General features: G+C 40.4%; 1 pseudogene; it reads left to right on the forward strand.

Annotated features, from left to right (window-relative positions):
• The first annotated feature begins 6,991 nt into the window (after positions 1 to 6,991).
• On the forward strand, positions 6,992 to 8,122 carry LOC129476720 (ras-related protein Rab-9A-like; annotated as a pseudogene).
• Positions 8,123 to 22,649: the final 14,527 nt, after the last annotated feature.

Genomic DNA, 22,649 nt, shown 5'->3' on the forward strand with positions numbered 1-22,649 from the left:
TCTGTGGGGAAAAGAGAGATCAGCCTGTTACTGTGTCTATATAGAAGGAAGTAGACATAACAGACTCCATTTAGTTCTGTATTTGAGATGCTGTTAATCTGTGACCCTACCCCCAACCTTGTCCTTGCAAGAGACATGTGCTGTGGTGACTTAAGGTTAAAAGGATTTTGGGCGGTGCAGAATGTGCTTTGTTAAACAAGTGCCTAAAGGCTGCTTATGGTTAAAGGTCATCACCATTCTCTTCAATCTAGAGAAAAAGAAAAACATTTGTCTCCTGCCTGTCCCTGGGCGATGGAACATCTCCAGGTAAAACCCTTTGTGTGCTTCGTTTACTGAGTAAGGAGAAAACCGCATTTAGGAATAAGGTGGGGCTTCCTGGAGCAATACTGCTAAAAGGTTTATGGAGATGTTTGCATATGCATCTCAAGGCACAGCATTTTCTTTTAAACTCATTGATGTTACAAGGATTTTTTGTTCATATGTCTTACTGCTGATTTCCTCCCTACAATGATCCTATTGTCCAGTCACTCCCTTATCTTTTTGATGGTAAAGATAATTATCAATAAATACTAAGGGAACTCAGAGGCGGGGCCAGTGTGGGTCCTCTGTAAGCACAGCACCGGTCCCCTGGGCCCCGTTTTTCCTTCTCTACACTTTGTCTCTGTGTCTTATTCCTTTTCTCAAGTCTTTCGTCCCACCTAATGAGAAGCACCGACAGGTGTGGAGGGGCAGGCCACCCTTTCATCTGGCGCCCAATGTGGGCCACCCCTTCATGGTCTATTGTGGAACATTCTATGCTTTAGCCAGTGAGATGTTACTAATATATGCCTCTTGTGATCCTCTAATGTTTTATCATGTCACAGTGAATATCTCACATAATTGCTAGAAAGCCAAGTTATGTCAATAGTAAGTCTGTACCCACTAGCTACTTTAAAAAAAAAGAACTTAACAAAGCAACACTTTTCTACCACAAGATCCTTTTAACTCTTCAAATCTAAGTCACATACTCCCTATAGTAGGCAGCAGAGGACTTTGTATTTTTCTTGTTTATTATGATGCTTTTGGGTTGCTTATTCAGTATCATATTTTCAAAATCATAATTAAGACAGATTCAAAATACTTTATCAGAAATTCAAAAAGCTCAATTAAGCAAGGCTTTTTAAAATAAGATTTGTATGTAACTCAATTTCTGATGCAATAAAGACTTGAGGGAAGCTATTTAAGTGTTCATTCATGGACCCTTCACCCTTAAACGGAATATGCATTACTCTTATAGAAGCATTAGTATGTTTGATTCTTGGGTACTTTCGGGGGCCTTACAGGGAATGATACACAATGTGATGCAAATGAGATGACTCAGTTTTCTCAAATGCAAAAATTCCTAAAATCTAAAACATCCTACCTAAATGCCTTAAGATGTATAAATATATACTGAACCTTGGCAATTAAAATTAAACTTAGGTTGTATCATAAACCAACCATGTGTTTTGTATGAGCAACCAAAATCTCAAGTTAAATTGGGCAAAACAAAATTTTTGTGAGTTAAGTTTGATACTTTTACATTTAAAATAAATATTGTATTTGTGTTTGTGTAATATTTGCTCCGACTCTTCTAGAAGCATCCCAGCATGTAGTCAGATGTAGTCAGACTAGGCTGGGAAAAAGAAAGCACAGAGATGGTCAGAGCAGGAGGAGTAAAGGGTAAAATTTACTTCCTCCTGAAGGTATGTATGAAGAATAAAAAAACATTTTCATTACAGGAATGTGTGACCATAGAACTTAGTTTTAGATAGTAAAATATTCGTGATTTTAACAAGTTACTTAAATGATCTGCCAATTGTGTGAGTCAGTCATTCATATAAATGTGACCTAATATATATCAATATGATGGAGATATTAATGAGCAATTAAATTTTAACTATATCCACAAATTAATAATTTTTGAAATATTGCACTAACACCTGAATTGCTGATATTCAAATTGGACAACAGGATCTGTAATAAATTGGCCCTTCTGTCACTTATATAAAATAGACATAAAATAACACTGGAAACACTACAAATATTTTTGTTGTACATTTCTGACAATCTATCCATGTCTTTAGTACTACTATTCAATAGGTTGATGTGACAAAAATCAGGCTACTCTAAGAGAGATTTACTGAAAATTGCATTTCTCAATTTATGCTAACATCAACAAAAAAATTAAGTGAATTATTTATTTACATTATCACTACATTTATTTTACTTTATTTTAACATACATACATGCTAAATTTCTCAAAACTGACAAGCAAAACAACCAATTGGGATTCCCTTAAGGATATGGATTCCTTTCCCAAATTCTAGAAATTCTGATTTAGATAGTGTGGGATATGACTTGGAAGCCAGTACTTTTCAAAAAGCAACATTAAGAGATAACATCAGCTGGGCACGATGACTCAAGTCTGTAATCACAGTACTTTGAGAGGCAGAGGTGTGTGGATCACAAGTTCAGGAGACTGAGACCATCTTGGCCAACATGGTGAATCCCCATCTCTACCAAGGTATGAAATATATTTTCATAGTCAGGCATGGTGTTGCGCCTGTAGTTCCAACTTCTAGGGATGCTGAGGCTGGCGAATTGCTTGTACATGGGAGGTGAAGGTTGCAGTGAGCTGAGATCGTGCCCCTGCACTCCAGCCTGGCCATGGAACTAGACTCCATCTCAAAAAGAAAAAAAAATAAAGATCACCAGAAAAATGACACAAGTGCATAAGTATAAATAACCTTAGAATAATGAAATACATTAAAGTTACACAGATTCGCAATGCATCTTAATGTATAAATATATATGTATACGTGTACATGTATATGGGACATTGCTTGTAGTTTAGGACACATTACCTGTTATAACTTGATTAAAATGTGCTTCTTATTTAATATTTAAAAATAAAAACATCATTGATATAAAATTATGAAAATATCTTAACTAAACTGGTATACGTTACAAACAAGTAAATATATTTCTGTAAATATAAACCCTATGTTCTGAATCTTTTCTTCTGAGGAGATCAAATACTCCTCTTAGTAACTGATCACTCTTGCTAAAGTTGTCACATTTCTGTGAAAAATAAGTATTCATTGCTGTAATAGAATCAAGATTTAAAAACAGCTTCTATTTGAATAAAAAGAGTCCTGTTCTTATAAAGAGCAAACATCTCACAAAGAAAATTATTAAATACAATTCCTCTTTGAGGACAAAATAAAGAGTTGTGGTAAATTTTATTGTAGATTTTGTACACTGTTATAATTAAAACAAAAAGAACAACACTTCTACAATTTCAAAAGAATAAGCCATTTAGTTATTTACATTATCACTAATTTTAATTTTATGTTACAGATTTTTCTACTAAAATACCTTTCAATTTAACCATTAGAAAAGTAGATTGTAAAAAATATAAAACTCAGGGACTTCCTAAATAACTGTATATATTCAATATACAAAATAATTTAATCTTGTTTTTCAGAAGACCCAGAAGTCAGTATTCATTAACATAAAATAATTTTTAGAACCTACAGGTGTTGTGACTTATGTAAGTATGTATTTATGTTTGGCAAATACATCAAATAGAGTCAAATAAGTTTGCTGATTTGAATTTGCAGACAACAGAATTTACTTGTAAGTATTTAATTACTCCAAAAACAAAACAGAAATAATACCTCTGCAATTACTTGACTAGAAGTGATAGAGCAGGAGCACTTTCATCTTGAACCAACACTACCACTTTAACATCCACCTCTCTTTTTAGCCTCATGCATTTCAAAGAAATCATCTCTCTTCTATGTGTAAGTAATAAGCACATTCCTTTCCCTTCAAGTGTTAGAAGCAGACATGGGAGATATGCCTGCAACTCCAGAAAGATGTACGGAAACAGACACAGAATATTCTCTGTCAGATAACCACAACAAAGAGACACAGAGGCAGTCCAAGCCTCTGGTAAACTCTCCAAGACTGAATCGTGAAAAACTCTTAATCTGCTAACAGACTGTGGCTCTGGCCAGCCATCTCTCTCAGATTGATTCAGAATAAACCTATCCCTGTTGCCTCTCAACTCACCCTTCAGGTTTCTCTCCTCTTGCTTTAATTCTTACATTGGGTGCTGAAATCTGGGACCGGTGTTGGGGGCAGAGGTTTCCTTGCATCCCAGGAAGTTGTGGGCAAAGGTAGCTTATCCTAAGTTAACATCTGGATCCTGGGAGTCTCTGGCCACCTGCCCCATATTTTCTCTCATTTTACTCTTAAAGAGATTTGTGTGAGAAGGACAACTAACTTGAAGGGAATTGCAAGGCTCAGGCCAGGGCTCTAAATCCCTGAAGTCTAAAGAATCCACTTCTGACAATCAGCAATAGGTATTTCACTTCCAAACACTTCCCTATTTCCTCTTCTCTCTCTCTCTCTGTTTGTCTCTCTCTTTCTCTCTGTCTCTCTTTCTCTCTCATTCTCTCACTCTCTCTTCCTTATGTGGCTCCAGTCTGGGAGTCCCTTTGCTAATTTCAATAGGAACATCCAACAGAAAACTCTAATTCAGCCATCTAGTAAGATCTACCTTTTCCTGGCTTTCTCCTGGTACCAGACAAAGTCTGGCCTGCTGTCCATTTCCTCAAAGTACCAATGTGACTAAGCTAGAGGAAATCTTGGGGACACACAGTGCTTTCTCAGAGTAACTGTCCTCTTTCAGAAAGAGGATTCTGGTTCTCTGTCTATTGTCTCGGGACATCTAGAACAAAAGAGACCTTTTTCAAAATACCTTTATAGCAAGTCCAGCTTCCCAGAAATGCCAATAGTTAAATACATGAATGTACAAAATATCATTCACTTGTACCCATGTAAAAGGTTTAGTGTTACTGCCATTTACATGAAAAACAAACAAAAACAGGTTTTATATTAAAGTTAAAAATTGCTAAAAGTAACATAATAACATGGAATTGAAAGTGCTAAACATAATTTTTCATGCAAGGTGTATAAAACTGGTTTAGGCAGACACAGAGCTAGCTTGAAAAATTATTTTTTTTCATACCCCAGTGACACCTGAAAGGCCAGAAAGACAGAACCATTAACTCCCTTGAAAGGGGGGTGAAGCCAGGGAGCCCAGAGGTCTAGCACAGTGGATGCCATCCCCATGGAGCCCAGCAAGCTAAAATCCACTGCCTTGAAATTCTTGCTGCCAGCACAGTAGTCTGACATCAACCTGGGATGCTTGAGATTGGTGGGGAAAGGGATGTCAAACATTACTGAGGCTTGAGTAGGTGGTTTTCCCTTCAGAGTGTAAACAAAGCCACTGGGAAGTCACTGCATCTGAGAAAAGCTGCTGTAGCCAGTTTGCCTCCTTAGATTCCTTCTCTCTGGTCAGGACATCTCTGAAAGAATGGCAGCAGCCTCAGTTAGGGGCTTATAGATAAAACTCCCATCTCCCTGAAACAGAACACTTGGCGGAAAGGGTGGCTGTAGGCACAGCTTCAGTAGACTTAAACCTTCCTGTCTGCTGGCTCTGAAGAGAGCTGCAGATCTCCAACAGACTGCCTCTTCAAGTGGGTCCATGAAACCAACACCTCTTGACTAGGACACCCTTTCCTGCAGGGATCAAAAGACACCTCATACAGGAGTGCTCTGGCTGACACCTGGCTGGTACCCGTGTGGGATGAAGCTTTCAGAAGAAGGAACAGGCAACCATCTTTGCTTTTCTGCAACCTCTGATAGGGATACACAGGAAAAATTGTCAGAAGCGGACCTCCAGTAAAGTCCAGCACACCTGCAGCAGCAGGTCCTGAATGTTAGAAGGAAAACTAATAACAGAAAGGCATAGTATCAACATCTACTAAAAGGATTTCCATACACACACACACACACACACACACACACAAATGTATGCAAATGTCACCAACATCAAAGAACCAAGGTACATAAGTGCACAAAGATGTAAAAAAAACAGCAGAAAATGGCCCAAAATTCCAAAAACAAGAAAGCCTCTTCTCCAAAGGATCACAACTCCTCATCAGCAAGAAAACAAAACTGAATAGAGAATGAGTTTGAGGAACTGACAGAAGTAGGCTTCAGAAAGTGTGTAATAACAAACTCTTCCAAGCAAACGAGAATGTTCTAACCCAATGTCAGGAAGCTAAGAACCTCAAATAAAGGTAAGGGAAATTGCTAACTGGAATAATCAGTTGAGAGAAAGATACAAATAACATGATGGAGCTGAAAAACACAGCACAAAGACTGCGTGAAGCATACACAATTATCAGTAGCCAAACCAATCAACTGGAAGAAAGGATATCAAAGATTGAATATCAACTTAATGAAATAAAGCACAAAGAAAAGGTCAGAGAAAAAGGAATAAAAAGAAACAAACAACATCTCCAAGAAATATGGGACTATGTGAAAGATGAAACCTATTTTGTTTGCTTGTTTGTTTGTTTGAGATGGAGTCTTGCTCTGTCATCCAAGCTGGAGTGAATGGGTGCAATCTCGGCTCCCCACAACCTCCTCCTGGGTGCAAGGGATTCTCCTTCCTCAGCCTCCTGAGTAGCTAGGTTTACAGGGGCACACCACCACCCCTGGCTAATTTTTGTATTTTTAGTAGAAACGGGGTTTCAGCATGTTTTTCATGTTGGTCTCGAACTCCTGACCTCATGATCTGCCCATCTTGGCTTCCCAAAGTGCTGGGATCACAGGCATGAACCAACAGGCCCAGTTTAAACCTGGCTCTTCTTTTTGGCTAGTATATAACTATAAAGTTTCCTGCTCTCTCAATACTAACTTCAATTACATTTGTCGTAAACATACTCCATAAAGTATAAATCCTGCTGTATTAGAAACATGCATTATTTGGTCTCTTAACCATCTCTAACCAACAGTAGTGAAGCTTACTATGACCATTGAGGTTCTTATCATAAATTCACTGTTCATAACCAGAGCTTTGATGTCACATTTCAGCTAAAGTGCCAGCTTCATGGCCAATTGTGACCTGACAAATGGGAAGAATGAGCCCTTTTTAGTTGTTTTAGAGAGTCATGGTAGTATAGTAGCCCACATATGGATACATGCTCAGTAAACAAGTCTTACTTTTAGTTATCCCTGAGGTCTATGTGTGTTATTTCAGTTAAATGCTGATATTCAGTCTGGTGCTGTGGCTCAGGCCTGTAATCCCAGCACTTTGGGAGGCCAAGGTGAGCGAATCACGAGGTCAGGAGATGGAGACCATCCTGGCTGAAACGGTGAAACCCCGTCTCTACTAAAAATACAAAAAAAATTAGCCGGGTGTGGGGACGGGGGCCTGTAGTCCCAGCTACTTGGGAGGCTGAGGCAGGGAAATGACGTGAACCTGGGAGGTGGATCTTGCAATGAGCCGAGATGTCACCACTGCACTCCAGCCTGGGTGACAGAACGAGACTCTGTTACAAAAAAAAAAAAAAAATACTGATATTCATACACTCATAGAAGAAAAGATAGGTAAAAAGGAATGTTATGGTGCTTTTTTATTTTCCAGGGTTCTTGAAGCTCTTGAGATGAACAGTGGCAGGAAATTCATCACTATTTAAAGTAATTCTCTTTGAAATGGTTGGGTTGGGAGGAGTTCGCTTATGAACAGACATGTAACCAGTGAGTTTGACACTCAGCTGTTCCATGCAATAGATGTGGAATTTTTAAATAAGATTTGAAATGGATTGACATTTTGTTACCATACAGATTTGTGATATGGCAGGTCAGGAGAGATTCCAAAGCCTGAGAACACCATTTTACAGAGGTTCTGAGAGTTTTCTGCTTATTTTTAGTATCAACGATTCACAAAGCTTCCAGAACTTAAGTAATTGGAAAGAACACGAGACCTTTCCTTTTGTGATTCTGAATTCTAAGACTGGTATAAGCGAACAGCAGGAGTTTAGAGAAGTGAAGCTTATGCAGGGAGAACAGTGACTATCCTTACTTTGTAACAAGTGCAAAATATGCCAAAAATGTGGCAGCAGCCTTTGAGGAAGGAGTTCACAAAACTCTTGCGACTGAGGATATGTCAGATCACTTGATGCATACAAGCATGGTCAACCTTCACCAAAAGCCCAAACCTAGCTCATCTTGCTGTTGAATGTTAGAGATAAGGCATGCTTTCTAACCAACTCACATGTATACACAAAATCAACATGGACATGGAGAAGAGAATTAGTTTTTGTAGCAGTGTATTACTTACTAATAAAATTCAACGATTGTATATTCGTGTGTCATTAGTTGGTAGGAGAGGGGACACATCCATCCATGGAGGAATATATTTTCTCAATAATGGCACCTTACATTTATAAATTTTAATGGTTGTCTAAAAATGTTTCTTTGATTTACACATGTAAATTAGAGAGCTAATAAATGTGATGACCAAGACTTTAATTATAATTAAAATAGGAAACCTGACTACTCTAGAATTTAGAGTTGGATTTTTTTTCCCAGAAAAATGGGAAACTACTTTTTACATGTACATGATTTTTATGCAATTAGCATTGTATTCTTGGTGAAAGAGAATGATTTCCTAAAACAATAATGTTAGATATGAAAGATTAAATCTAATGTATTTGAAATGCACTTATTTAATTTACTTCTTTATCCTTTTCAAAATGACTTAACCTTTTTTATCTTCATTCTACATATCATTAGAATTATTCTTACTAGTAATTATTCATCATTTATGTGTTATTAATGAACTTCTACCACCACAGGTCATGTTTCACAGCCCCAGGGGGAGGGAGGTCCAACAGCGCCACAAGAGTTGCTTCACACAGTCTGTCACACATCCAGCTAAATTCGACCTGTCCATGAATAAAAAGCATTTCCTTTGACAGCGTTCAGATTTCAGAAAAAGTCTAAGTATTGAAATTGGAGAAAAGACAAATCTGCATTTAATAACTGATTTAACAAATACAATGTGTGTGTGGAGGATACAAAATTACAATTCCACTAATGGGATAGTTAATATTTGTGTTACTTTCTTCACCCTTGTGGAAAGTTTCCTAGTTGAAGTTAAGCCATCCCTTTTTAACACAAGACGCAATCTAACCTTATCACTCTCAGAGGAAATACTAAGAAGGATTGTACTTTTTCAGAGGGTAAATAAAGACATCTTTACTATCCCAAGTATTTACTGTCTCCTCTATTACTGAACATTATTTAGTGATTTGCTCTCAAGGATTTTTGTTTCAAAAAAATCCTTGCTGCAATGATCAGACCTGACAAAGCAAATTGTGGCCTCTTGTGGATGTTCATATTCTGTGCAGCTGGTGACTATCTGATTTTATGGCAGCTAACTGAAGCTTGGACCGAATGTGGATGAGACCTGCAACTGGGGAGTGATGGGGTTATCAAAGTACATGCTGGGTGAGGGGAGGTGGCTGTCACATAGGGGGCAGAGTTTTGAAAAATTACATCAAAACATTTCTCTCTCTGTCCCCACCCAATATTGCCATCTGGAAACATTTTATAAAAAATACAATAGAAAATGACAGAAGAGCCGAGCGCGGTGGCTCACGCCTGTAATCCCAGCACTTTGGGAGACTGAGGCGGGCGAATGACGAGGTCAAGAGATCGAGATCATCCTGGCTAACACGGTGAAACCCCGTCTCTACTAAAAAATACAAAAAATTAGCCGGGCGTGGTGGCGGGCGCCTGTAGTCCCAGCTACTCGGAGAGGCTGAGGCAGGAGAATGGCACGAACCCGGGAGGCGGGGCTTGCAGTGAGCAGAGATTGCGCCACTGCACTCCAGCCTGGGCGACAGAGCAAGACTCCGTCTCAAAAAAAAAAAAAAATGATAGAAGAACAAAGCGGGTGGTGAGTGTGGCGGCATGAGCAGTGAGAAGCAGCTTCAGAGCCACCCTGGACAGAACTGTAGATGATGCTCTACAGTTTGAAGGAAGGGGGGGGTTCCCAGTGGTACAGAAATTGCTCCATACAGTCTGTCATATATCCAGCTAGATTCAAGCTATGAATAGAAAGCGTTTCCATAGAGAGAGTTCAGTTTACAGAAAAAGGCTAACTACAGAACTTGGAGAATAGACGAATGTGCATTTAATAAGTTACATACAATGTGCTGAGTAGAGGATACAAAATTACAATTCCATTCCAATTAAATAAATATTTTGTTAATTTTCATTCTTTGGGAAAGTTTCCTAGTTGAAGATAAAACATTCCTACTGTTTCTTATCTTGGAGGAAAACTATTTGCATTTCTGTAAAAACCTAAGTTTTCACTTGTATATTATGACACTACCATGTAAGTTTTCTCACAATAAACATGTCATGTAGAGTAGTAAACTGATAAGTAGAAAAATGCATCAGTGTGGTATCCAGTGAAAGGTGGTGTCTGGACAGTGAGTGCTCTCTGCAACTCTGGACTGACAACCAAGAAGTGTTGAAGTGACTGAAAAGTTAAAGACCACAAGTACAGCATGGGCAAAACAGACATTGAGAGTATCTATGTCTATGCCAAAGGAACTATCTTAGAAAGTTTCCAGCTATAACCAAAGGATGAAACTCTATATGCACATTTCTTCTGTATCTCTTTTGGAGCACTAAAGCAGATAACCAACCTAGTGCTAATATATGTGTGCTAACGGGAGCCTCATTTTAAGACTGATTTCATTTCATTGCTCTTATGTTAAAGAGCCTTCAAGGGACATCACCTACCAGATCCAAGCTTTGCCAGCTTATCTTTCCTCATGATCAGCTCCTATCAGCTGACAGTTCTACCCATGTGCCACAGTGCTCTTCTTCACACCTTCACACCTGCAATACTTTTCTCTGCAGCCCACGTTGGAGGTCTTACTTAATGCCCCACTTTCCTTCCAGCTCCTTAAAATAATTGGTCACACATGAAATTTGTCACTTTACTAATATGCACCCAGGATTTGGATTACTACTTCCTACCTCACCTTCATTAGCCTGGAGAAAAGGCTATTTTCAATATGCCACTTTTGTGCAACTGGGCCATGTCTTCCTGCTGTCACTCACCCTGCTGCCCTTCACTGGATTTCATCATAACCCTCAGGTGTATATGCTCACTGAGGACAGGAACAACCATATTAAAAAATACGTGCTTGATGAAATTACTCCCAAATTTCTAGATGAGTCTTACCTTTTTCTGCACCCATAGCTCTGGCATTTAGTTTGTTTCAATATGAGTGCCGTACAGCAGGTTAAGACATCATATTAGTTTGGACACTATCAATAGGGGAAATAGAACAGAAACAGCTGTGGTGGGCAGCACTTTAAAAATGAATATTAAACTACCACAATATTGAACAAATATCTGTATTTTAAAAATCAAATAAATGGGGTAAAAATGATGGTAGCTATTTTACACAAGGACACAGGACAAAACTTAGAATTACTTGCTTAAAATTAATTCAGAATGGAACAAAATTGTTCAAGTGCTCACCATTAGAACAGGTTGTATAACTTGATTTTCAATGGACATTACCTATTTTACGTAAAATCTTGTTATAGGAACAAAGAGACCTTTCCCAGACTCCTCTGGTGTATCACCTCAGTCTCCCAAAACGCTGAGATTACAGGCATAATCCACCAATTCCAAACATTTTATAAAAGTTCTGTGACTTCCTGCACCTTCCCTTCACCCACAAAACAAGCATTACTGAGAATTCCAATATATAATACAAATGAAGCAACTGCTGTGACCAAAGTACCTACATTGATATGAGTGTGTATTCATGGTCTGCTCTATTTTTTTTTATTTCTTTAAATAGAGACCTCTGACACATCTAAAAGGCTGAGCACAAATGTTAATGTAATCCTGGATTTTCTTTGACAACTCTCCTAAAAACTGCCTTACAACTTTTTGCAAATATGAGTATCGACCGTTTACTCTGAGGGAAAGGAAATAATCAGCAGGACCACTATTCCTAGCCACTGGCAGAAGCATGTACGCAACTCTTAGCACAACACACGTTTCCTTGGCTTCTTGAGTACTCCTGTGTACACTGCCTATACATTTTTATAACATCTCCAAATGTATAAATGAATTAATGTGAATGTATGTGCTATCACATTTCATTCCCAACTGCAGAATATGTTAGTTTTAAATCTATCTAACAAATCTTGGCTCTGACATTTATTTTTGGATTGTTACATTAAAATCAACTAGCTGGGACAGTCGCCATGGCTCATGCCTGTAATCTCAGGGCTTTAGAAGGCAGAGGTGAGTAAATCACCTGAGGTCAGGAGTCCGAGACAAGTCCAGCTAGCATGGTGAAACCCTGTCTCTACTAAAAATACAAAAATTCGGCACACAAGGTGTTGGGGCCCGTAGTCCCAGCTACTCCAGAGACTGAGGCAGGAGAGTCACTTGAGCCTGGGAGGCAAATGTTGCAATGAGTCAAGATCATGCCATTACACTCTTCCTGGACAACACAGCAAAGCTTCATCACAACAACAACAACAACAACAACAACATCACAAATAAACAAACCAAATAAACAAGTGGCACCATTCTTCTTGAATGACTAGTTGTTCATAGAAAACTCAATTCCTGCCAGTTCATGATCTCTATTAATAGCACAGCAATTTATTTGAAAGTAGATGGAAATATTTCATATTAAATTTTTAATTCATTTTCCCTTATATATGCTGCTTCCTGACTCTATTTAGGGTTCCCTAATAAAATCAACTATGAACACTAGGAATGAAAACATAACAACAATTTGCCTTCACAATATTCCACGAATAACTATCATAAGTTGTGTTCCTAAATACCTATTCGACTGGCTGAGAAGACTTGCTTACCAAGGGAGTTGACAGAGATAGTTCTGATGAGAAAAGGCAGTCTGAAAGGTAAGCTGTGCAGCCTCAGAAAGTTACTTCAAAAGGCCAGTTTCCTGACAAAGATTGAATCTATTTTTCTATTGTCATATTTTTAAAATTATAGAACATGCCTTACTTTTATACATAAAACATAAACATCAGTAAAGAAGTGATTTATTCTATCTTCTTGCCTTATGCCATGAAGAATAATAAATCTCATATGTGACATAATTGAGGTAATATTCTTCTTAGAAATAAAAAACAAAAAGCAATCAGTTCATTGATAACACTATTCTTCAGATTAGTCACACGCCATGTATTTGTGATGGGAGATTTGAATACATTAACTGGTTTTAAAATTAGCTTAGTTTTACCACAAAGAGAACATAAGCATTCTAAGTGAAAAAATAGCTACACAATAAAGTAACATCATGCTTGATATGATTCAGATAAACTTTTTGGTGGGTATGAGACTTAGTTTAAAAATTAGCTGTTCAATAAAATATTTTCTCCCTTCATAAAACAAAAGTAGCCTCATAAATGGAAACTTTCACATTCACTCAAATTGTGAAGTGTATAGTCTCAGAGCCTGGCATCTGTGTTCCATGTTCTTCTAGTTTGTGAACCTGAACGTTAGTTAATTATCTTTACCAAAAAGAGAAAGATATGCCCTGTGGCAATGAATGCTGACACAAACCACTTGTTGGACTTGTCCATACTTTTCAAGTACATGTTGTTCAAAAGCCACATGTTCTCATCTATGAGGTTGAGAGCAGCATGAGCTATGAACTGGTGCAGATGACGACAGTTGTCATAAGTGACAGTGTGAGCAACAACAGATTAACATATCCACACCGAATGAAGAATGCCAACATTTCATCCTGTAAATTCTTTTTTTTTTTTTTTGACATGGAGTCTTGCTCTGTTGCCCAGGCTGGAGTGCAGTGGCACAATCTTAGCTAACTGCAAGCTCCGCCTCCCAGATTCACAGCATTCTGTCTCAGCCTCCCGAGTAGCTGGGACTACAGGTGCCTGCCAACATGCCTGGCTAATTTTTCATATTTTTCTTAGAGACGGGGTTTCACCGTGTTAGCCAGGATGGTCTCAATCTCCTGACCTCGCGATCCATCCATCTCAGCCTCCCAAAGTGCTGGGATTACAATCATGAGCCAGCATGCCCAGCCCTTTGTTCTGTAAATTCTATAGGTGGTTTTCTTACACAGAAAAAAAAAAATTGAATTTGCTTTGTTTGTTATTTTCAAGGGACATACAAGAGATCTGTTTTCAGATTATATGTAATTCTTTTTTTAAATATATAGTTTTAAAGTAACACCTCAGTTACAGGTTGAAGTGTATTCCCTCCAAAATTCCTTTGTTGATGTCCTAAGGGACAGTACCACAGAATGTGGCCTCATTTGGAAGGAGAGGTTACGTGTAGATATGGTTACTTCAGATGAGGTCGTTTTAGGGTAGGGTGGGCCCCTAATAAAACCACTCGTGTATTTAGAGAAAAGGAACATTTGGAGATGAACACAGGGAGAAAAATAACACAGAAAGACTGGAGTTACACCACCACAAGCCAGGGAACTTCCAGAAGCTGAAGATAAACCGAACAGATCCTTACCTTAAGACCTGCATAGGAAGCATGGCACCACTGACACCTTGATGTTAGACAGTGGCACTCAGAAATGAGGCAATAAATTTCTGTTGTCCAAAGCCACTAAATTTTTGATACTTTCTTACAACAGCCACAGGAAACAGAGACAGCCTCTTCACCAAGGAAGCTGTTCCCAATCCCAGGCTGGAGGAGAGTGGCCCATTGCACCAAAATCCCTCAGAAATCTAAAGCATGTTTTACTTCACTCATGTTGTCAGGACAAACCTAAGTGAATATTTAGACAAATGGATTTTTTTTTGTCTTGATCAAGCAGTGGTTTCTTTTACAATGATGATGAATTCTGAAACATTAGCCGCAAATTGTGAAAATGCCTTAACAAGGTGAATGGTAGCAGGAGAAAGAATTAAAATCAATGTAGGCAACAAATTATTTTTATGTGTGCTTTGTCTACCACAGGGCCAGTGGAGTGCACAGAAATTATATACAGGTAGCTGCATCCTGGAAAGCAATACTGCTACAAGTTCTCGAAACAAGTTTTAATGAGTAGTGTTCTTGTAATATGAGAAAATAATGTCACAACACCTGGCACATAATCCTGTCTATCATATTTTGGTGACAAGTCCTGAATAGTTGAAAAGTATCACACATTTAAATATTATATATTGCAAGTAACTTACAATATCAATTCCTCAAAGGTCATTAAAGCTGAGTTGGGTGCTTGAGAGAAACTGTGCAAATACGCAAGCAATGTATTAGAAACATAAATTGGAAAGGACTGGGCTCTTCTCATGTCAAAAATCTATGGGCCTGTTTACTCTGAATGACAACATGTTCTTGAGCCAAGCCTGGTTTCTGGAAACATTCTTGACAAAAAGTTCAGGTGTCATCATCTCTGGTGCTGCTTTTGAGCTTCCTGTGCATTGCCAAGGTGGTCACTGGGGAGGAAAGCATGCATGTGTGACCCAAGCAGGAAGTGCCATGGAAGGTCACTGTGGGTCTTTTTAACTCCATAGGTCCTGATGAAAAACATGATTCATGAAAACTGACTGAATTTTAATGGATGAAACCTAGTAGGTCCTGATGAAAAATATGATTCATGAAAACTACCCAAACACTCATGGATGACATTTCAAGGCCGCAACTAGCTACAAGTGGACTAGGTTTTTAAGTGCTCAAGCAGCAGCAATTCATGGTGAGTGACATAGTGAACTGAATATCATGGGAAAGTCAGAGGTCATGCTAGTCTGTGCTGAATTAAAGTATAATCAAACAAATCCGAGGATATTCCCTGGCTGGCTTCTATCAGTCTCTGGGACTCCAGAGCAAACCTAATTTAATTGTGTTGGACTTCATTTACCTCCTTTGCCCAGATCTTCCAGTTCTAAAATCACATTACACTATATTGTTATAATAGAATAAAAATTCTTAGGAAATGCAAGCTTCCACATGTACTTTGGATTCTGCCTTCCCAGCTCGTGAAAACTCCATTTCAAAAACTAGATTATCACGGTGGCCAACAATTACAAAGTAGATGCTCCTAGACATGGTCTTCAATATGTGGCTCCTAATGAAGTAAAAAATAGTACATATTTTTAGCCGTCAATATTGAAATTCAAATGTGACTAATGGGAAATGTAAAATTCTTCCTTTGTTTTGCTTTCTAACTTAAACCTGGAAGATGCCAGTAAGCTTGTCACCCTTTCTCACATACTAGTGAAGATGCATGACTTCTGGAATAAACAAATGATATAACTCTGATATTTCTTGTAGAATCCTATGTATTTCCATAAGAAAACCAGAAGACCTCTAACATAAACTCACGACAATATTCTCATGATCTGAAAGTATGGCACATTCAGCTGAAAGGACCCTGAGTGTCTGCTGGAGTAAGCTAGGCTTCACTTGGACTGGAGCAGTTAGCACCAGCAGTGACATTTAGAAGATTTAACAGAGGTAGATGGTAAGTTAAGGACCATACAGAGTGGTAAGAAGACCAAGACATTAATTAGCTTGCCTTAGAAATTTCCATAAGGCATCCATTGGGGGAAGCTAAAACTAACTCTCCCTCATGTCACTTACGTAGAAAAGAGGGGCAATGTAGCAGTTTGTGCTCTGTTTGTCTTCTTTCTACCTGAACTATGTGTGCTATAAATATATGTCCTTGCAACTAAAAAAGACTATGATATGCCTCTTGATACACCAATTTATAAGAAAGGAAGTTTTGTATTCTATAAAAGATGAAAGAAATAATCCATAAAGGAAGACATTCTGAGGCACTGAGAGATCTTACAATGAAGTTTAACAGAGTGGGACAGGTGTAATGGCACATGCCTGTAATCCCAGCACTTTGGAGGCTGATGCAGGCAGCCTGCTTGAGCCCAGGAGTTTGAGACTAGCCAAGGTAACAACATGAAAGAAGAAATACTTGTCTACAAAAAAAATACATCTCTACAGAAAATTACAAAAATTTCTGGGCATGGTGGTGTGTGCCTGTATTCCCAGCTACTCTGGAGGCTGAAAGGGGAGAATTAAATGACTACTGTAAGTTAAAATATCCTGACTCAAAAAAAAAAAAAAAAAAAAAAAAAAAACTTCAACAGAATTGCAAAACAAATGAAACTATGAGAAACTGGGGAAAAATATAAGCAATTCCATGGCTTCTGGCACAGATAATTAAAATATAGATGAATAACAGATGTGTGGTAACATGGATGGATATACTCAATGGTAACCCCACTATGTGTATTTTTAACACAAGGGATTTGAAATCAAATGAAGTTAGGTTCTTTCTAGCTCTGCTACTTACTTGCAATGTGACCAGAGGGACCTGTTAATCTATTGTTGGTCTTCTCCTTTATGGATAATGGCTATGTAATGGACAGCGCAGTTTTAGATTAAAGATTCCAAGACAGTGACACGATCTTAGCTCACTGCAAATTCTGCCTCCCAGGTTCTGGAGATTCTATTGCCTCAGCCTTGTGAGTAGCTGGGATTAATGGCATGCACCATCATGCCAGGGTAAATTTTGTAATTTTAGTAGAGAACATGGTTTGCCATACTGCCCAAGCTGGTCTTGAACTGCTGGCCTCAAGTGATCTGCAGACCTCAGACTCCGGAAGTGCTGAGATTAGAGTCACGAGCCACAATGCCCAGCCCAATTTCAACTTTTTAAAATAAAATTTCTGTGACATCCTCCCCCTTTCCTTCAACAACAAAAGTATTACTTAGAATTCCAATATAAAATGCAAATAAAGCAACCGCCATGACTGACATACCTGCGTTGGCATGAATGTGTATTCATAGTCTGCTTGGTTTTTCCATTGCTTTAAATAGGGGTCTTTGAAGAATCTCCAAGGAACAATTGTCCCAGAAGCCCTGAGGTGGTAGCTACACAGAATTAGATAATATATTAAACTGGGAAATTGAGGAAAAGAGAATCTAGGATAGTTTCCAAATGTCTAGCTGAGAGGAACAAACAGAATGTGACTTCTCCTCTAAGATGCCCTCATCCAAATCTTTAAAACCTGTGAGTAAGTTTAGGGCTCATGGCAAAGAGAAATTAAGGTTGTTCAGCAGCTGACCTTAAGATAGGAAGATTGCCCCGGAACATGCAGCTTGATCAATGCCGCTAGAATGGCCTTAAGTGTAGACAATAGAAGCAAAAGAGGAAAGTCAGGGGGAAGTGATAGAAGAACGGTCAAAGCAATGTGACGTTGATGGCTTTGAAAACAGGAAGAGGCTATGGCTAAGGCGTGCCGGAGGCCCCCAGAAGCTAGAAAGTACAAGGAAACAAATTATCCTCTGGAGCCTCCAAGAGGAACACGGTGCTGTGCACACTCAGATTTTAGCTAAACAAGACCTGTGTTGGACTCCTATGCTACAGAAGTGTAAAGTGATACACCTGTCTTGTATTAAGCCACTAAATTTGTAATAATTTGTTACAGTGGCCTATTGTTCCACCTCTGCTAGAGTTTTGCCATTTACTTTTTTTTTCCAAATCCACGTTGACTGTATTTGCTTCAGAGCTACTATTATTTCTGTCATCATGCCTGTAATGTTCTCCCTGATTCGCCTGCAACCCCTACCTATTTTTTAACATCCAACTTAGTTTCTCCCCCTCCTCGATTATTTCCAACAAAAACCTACAGGCTCTCCACATGCTAGGAAGTCCTGTCACTCATACTGCCTCTTAAAGTCTTTAAATTTTTCACAGCCTGTTATCAAAACTCCTTATACACTTCTTCAATGAGGTGTACAAAGCTGACACTGATCAAATTTTGTCTTCACAGGACTTAGATACTTTATCAGCCTTATATTCCCAGCATACAACTCTTGACTCAGGATAAATTCCTCACTGCCCCCAAGAAGGTACTGGATTTTTGTTTGTTTGTTTGTTTTTTATTCCTTTGCGCATTTCTCCCCTCCCTACAATGCTTTTTTTTAGCCCACCATGCAAATCCCATGCATCAAGGCCCTGATGAGTTTTTACACTTTTTCTGAGAGATGATCTGGATCCCTTTCATCTTGAACCTCCTCCCCTCTAAAGTCTTTACTCAGTTTATAATGTTATCTTAGCTCTTGCTCAATTCTCTGGCTGTAACGTTTTCATCATTGCTTCTGAGAGATTTGGTTCCTTTTCTTTTTAATTACATGTAAGCATCATGAGGTCAGGCTCACCTTCCCTCACAACAAACAATGGTGGCTACTCAAAAAAGTTTAGTTCTGTGGATCTCAACCCTGAGACATCTTGCTTCCAAGAGGACATCTGGCAATGTCTGGAGACATTTCTGGTTGTCTCGCTTGGGGGAGAAGGTGCTATTGACAAAATAGAGATCGAAGATACAGCTAAATCTACAATGCACAGAATAGCCTCCCAAAACAAAGAATCTGCTGGCTCCAAAAGGCAACAATGGCTCCATTAAGAAACCTTGGTTCAGCTGAATGACCCTGTTAACTGCCGAAGCAAAGCCCCCAAGAGGGCAGACACTTGCAGGTGGAAGTGTGTTCAGTGCATAGATGAGCCTGTTGAGGCATGGCAGATCTGATCTGCCTACCCCAGGGACGAACGGAGGTACAGCACCAGACTGCGCCATCATGTAGGGCCAGTAAAGTCCCACAGGGACTCAAAATGCCTGTTTCGACTCAATCCATCCCCTTCCTGCAGCCAGAGGTGGAGGAGAGAAAGGCAATCTCAGTCCCGCTGTGGAGACCCGCGCTCCTGCTGCTTCAGCCCAGTTCACCGGGGGCAGTTCTTTGGATACCCTGGATGTGCTCTCGCAAGATGCGTGTGGAGCTTCTGGTGGGTGCTAGGCAACCAAGTGCATGCACCATGTATCTTCAGAACAGGAAGACTGTACTTTGTAGGTCTCCAGGAGGGGCAGGATGGGATGTGAGGGCTGTAATCTCGCGGTCCTGCCTCACTGCTTTCCATCCCTAGTCTTTGGGTCCCAGCCCTCCAGCCGCCTTTTTGTTGTGCCTAGGTCAGGGTCCTCGCCCATGCCTCAGAATCGCGAAGAGAGGAGGCTCGCATGTTTGGTAGAAAGCCTACTTGGGAATGTGAGAGTGAGAGTGTTCCACATCCTTCTTCCTCTCCTGGGACAGACGCAGGGCTCTGAGGGCAGAGATTCCCTGTCATCTTGGCCCTGCAGCCTGGGCTGGGCACTCAACTCAGGCCATAGCGGGGTGAGTGAAGTGGCTTGGGAGGAAGCTGATGACGGGAGGAAACTGGTGCTGGATGACTCAGGAATACAAAACTACCCCTTGTCAGGGACAGGTAGAAATGAAGTCTTGTTGATATTCCTTAACACCCCTTTCCCTGCTAGGCCACTCAGTGTTTCTTCAGAGACCAGTGGTCTTTTTTCTGTTGTTCACCTTTCCTCTATCCCCCAGGTAACATGCAACCATTTTGTCTTCTAGTCCATCTTGCTCCCCATGTCTGAAGTGTTGAGTCAAAATGAGCTACACAAAAGGCTACACAGAACGTTGAAGGATTGGAGTCTACTGGGCACACTCAAGTATCAGATTTACGTTTATTTGTTCCGTAACTTTTAAAAGTGTAACCTGGAAAAAGTAGTTCACATTTAAATTCATCCAATGTTTGGGTTTCAAAAATCTATCCTGAAATATTACGGTCTCTTTTAAACAATTGAGAAAATGTTGCATTTGAGTCAACCTAAAGGAGAATGTTCAAATAATTAATTGAACCCACAGTAAGATAGGAGCAGAAAGCATTTATATAATGAACACATTTTATAAGATGAGGCCTGTTTTATAAATCTGGCTTACAGTTTCCTAAACTAACAAGTGGGTTAGTAATACATTTGGATGAGGGACATTGACACCATGTAGAAAACACTAGTGTGTCTGGAATTGGTGGGTTCTTGGTTTCACTGACTTCAAGAATGAAGCTGCGGACCCTCACGGTGAGTGTTACAGCTCTTAAGGCCGCGCATCTGGAGTTTTTCATTCCTTCTGATTTTCGGATGTGTTCGGAGTTTCTTTCTTCTGGTGGGTTCATGGTCTCGCTGGCTCAGGAGTGAAACTGCAGACCTTTGCGGTGAGTGTTGCAGCTCATAAAAGCAGTGTGGACCCAAACAGTGAGCAGTAGCAAGATTTATTGCAAAGATCAAAAGAACAAAGCTTCCACAGTGTGGAAGGAGACCTGAGTGGGTTGCAATTGCTGGTTCGCGCAGCCTGCTTTTATTCTCTTATCTGGCTCCACCCACGTCCTGCTGATTGGTAGAGCTGAGTGGTCTATTTTGACAGGGCACTGATTGGTGCATTTACAATCCCTGAGCTAGACATCCCCATCAGATCAGTTAGATACAGAATATCGACACAAAGGTTCTCCAAGGCCCCCCCCAGAGCAGATAGATACAGAGTGTGGATTGGTGCACTCAGAAACCTTGAGCTAGACACAGGGTGCTGACTGGTGTGTTTACAAACCTTGAGCTAGATACAGAGTGCCGATTGGTGTATTTACAATCCTTGAGCTAGACACAAAGGTTCTCCAAGGCCCCACCAGAGCAGCTAGATACAGACTGTCGTTTGGTGCATTTACAATCCTTGAGCTGGACATATAGGTTCTCCAAGGCCCCACCAGAGCAGCTAGATACAGAGAGTCGATTGGTGCACTCACAAACCTTGAGCTAGACACAGGGTGCTGATTGGTGTGTTTACAAACCTTCAGCTAGATACAGAATGCCAATTGGTGTATTTACAATCCCTGAGCTAGAAATAAGAGTTTTCCAAGGCCCCACCAGAGTAGCTAGATACAGAGCGTCGATTGGTGCATTCACAGACCCTGAGCTAGACACAGGGTGCTGATTGGTGTATTTACAATCCCTGAGCTAGACATAAAGGTTCTCCACATCTCCACCAGACTCAGGAGCCCAGCTGGCTTCACCCAGTGGATCCTGCACTGGGGCTGCAGGTGGAGCTGCCTGCCAGTTCTGCACCATGCGCTCACACTCCTCAGCCCTTGGGTGGTTGATAGGACTGGGCATGGTGGAGCAGGGGGTGGCGCTCGTCAGGGAGGCTCGGGCCACGCAGGAGCCCGTGGAGGGGGTGGGAGGCTCAGGCATGGCGGGCTGCAGGTCCAGAGCCCTGCACCGTGGGAAGGCAGCTAAGGCCCGGTGGGAAATTGAGCTCAGTGCCGGTGGGCCGGCACTGCTGGGGAACCCAGTACACCGTCTGCAGCCACTGGCCTGGGTACTAAGCTCCTCATTGCCCGGGGCCAGCAGGGCCAGCCGGGTGCTCCAAGTGAGGGGCCCGCCAAGCCCACACCTACCCGGAACTCCAGATGGCCCACAAGAGCGCACACAGCCCGGGTTCCCGCTGGTGCCTCTCCCTCCACACCTCCCTGCAAGCTGAGGGAGCCGGCTCCCGCCTTGGCCAGCCCAGAAAGGGGCTCCCACAGTGCAGTGGTGGGCTGAAGGGCTCCTCAGGTGCCGCCAAAGTGGGAGCCCAGGCAGAGGAGGCACCGAGATCAAGAGAGGGCTGTGAGGACTGCCAGCATGCTGTCACCTCTCACTAGTGTGCTGTTTTAATAGTTTGGGGAATGAACCCTTTCATCTTTAAACTATACTGATATGCCTGAATATTTAATTTGAGCAGCAAATATCTGTAGATATACTTTATATTTGGATTAACAGCTAGGAATAGGATTAGCTCAATGTGCTTTCATTGCAATATGTAT

Source organism: Symphalangus syndactylus, chromosome Y (assembly GCF_028878055.3).
Source record: "Symphalangus syndactylus isolate Jambi chromosome Y, NHGRI_mSymSyn1-v2.1_pri, whole genome shotgun sequence".
NCBI classification, from domain to species: Eukaryota; Metazoa; Chordata; class Mammalia; order Primates; family Hylobatidae; genus Symphalangus; species Symphalangus syndactylus.